The sequence below is a fragment of the Belonocnema kinseyi genome, chromosome 3 (genome assembly GCF_010883055.1).
Source record: "Belonocnema kinseyi isolate 2016_QV_RU_SX_M_011 chromosome 3, B_treatae_v1, whole genome shotgun sequence".
Lineage (NCBI taxonomy): Eukaryota > Metazoa > Arthropoda > Insecta > Hymenoptera > Cynipidae > Belonocnema > Belonocnema kinseyi.
Window position 1 is genome coordinate 16,604,592 of NC_046659.1, and position 1,977 is coordinate 16,606,568.

The following is a 1,977-nucleotide window of genomic DNA, read 5'->3' on the forward strand; positions in this document are numbered from 1 at the left end:
ACATAAGCAATGAAAAAAATAAATAGATAAAAGTTGTTTACCTTAAAAAGAGCTAATGAATGTGTTATTAATCTAAAATGCTATTAACAATTTTCTGTGTTAATAATGTTACTAATGTCGCAACATTTCGGAAATCTGAACATTTTCTTCGAGACATTCGATAAGCACACATAAGGAGAATCCATACATAAAGAATAGATAATAAGGAGTAAATGAAAACAAATTCACGAATTGGATAACGTTTGGATGTTTGGATGAGTAATGTTTGGATGAAACCAGACATAATCAAGGATGTTCAGAAATCATGAATTAAAATTCACCTACAAAGCACCAAGGTTCAAAATGTCATTCTTTGACTATCACAATTTTTTTTACAACTATAAAATGTCATATAAATAAAAAGTTAAACTTTACGTACCAAAAAAATAAGTAAGGAAAGAAGATAAACAAAGCAACCTCGCAATCCCTTTAATGCATGTTTGTTATCTTTATTTTGCCCTTTGTTATTTCTCAATTTTTTAATTCATAACAAATATATTTTTCAATATTTTGGTGTTGATTTAACAAAGATTGTCCAAATGACAAAATTTAATTTAGATTGTGTCAAAATATAAATGAAATAACAAAATTATTATGAACTGAAAAAAATTTAAATTTCAAATTGGATAAGCACGAAATTACAATTTCTTTTTAAGATTCAAAGCTAAACTTCAAATGCAAACGCATTTTCTAGTAAAGTTTAGCTTTTCAATTTTCACAACCCTCATCCTTGGGAAGGTAAATAGAAAAAATAAATACGTTTCCGGTTGAAAGCAAGGTCCAGTAGTACAGCTTAAACTATTTGGAAATTATCTTCTTTGCGCAAAAATTATAAGCCCTTTTTATAAATTATTTTATAAATAGCTGTTTCCTTTATCACGAAATCACAAACAAAAATCAGATTTTATAATTGTGTTTCTTTTCACTTCTTTCTACTCCAAAATAGTTATTAGATGGAAAAAAATTGTTTCTTATACACAAAAAGTATTTAAAAAACAGTTTTTAAACAACTTGAAAAAAAGTTCAGAGGTTTAAATTGTTCAATATATAATAAAAACGCTATACATAGAAAATTTTATTCTACTTTTTCATGTTTCACCTAAAACTATTCAATTTTAAAGGCTATAAATTACTAATGTGAAAAATAAGTAAAATATTCTTGTAAATTTTTATTTGAAACAGGTTGGAGCTAGAACGGGAATTGACGGGAATTTTGTGAGGCTGGGAAAAATAGGCAAATGGCAGTGAATTAATTTTTTGACCGGGAAATTTATGAATTTTTAGAAAAGAAATTGGTCCAAGTTTGGTTTGAACAGTTTTTTTTTAAATTCCTTAAATTGCTTTTTTCCTATTATATCATTCAGTTTACAGTACGTAATTCGAAACTAGAAAATTCCTGAATTGCTGAAATTGAGAAAACAGTTTTGTGATCAATATTATTTATTTATTAAAAATACAATAATCAAATATTTTTATTATAGAAACTTTGTTTAATGTTTAATTTTTTTAAATTATTGTTTTAATTTAAAATAATAATTGTATACATATGTGATACAAACATAAATTTAAAACACGTGAGCTTTAATTGAAATAAAATTTGCAGGATTCAATGCAGGCTGATTTAACGCGACTTTTACTTTCATTTTTTGGAATAATAATTTCATTTTTGCGAGCGTTTTCTGTAATGTACAAAAATACAATGCACATTTTCAAATAATATTTTATCAATAAATACATTTGTTCAATTATTGTTATTTTATATTCCAACAATAATTTTTAGAAACTTTAAACATTAAAAAAGTTTTTTCTTTAGTAAAAATGTTTTATTATTCTATTAAAAAAATTTTTAAACAAACTATTTTTTAATTGTTCAAATTAGAGAGTTGTCTAGCCCGGATATTGTATAATTCGGAAATTTTCTGTCGGCAATTCTCAAAT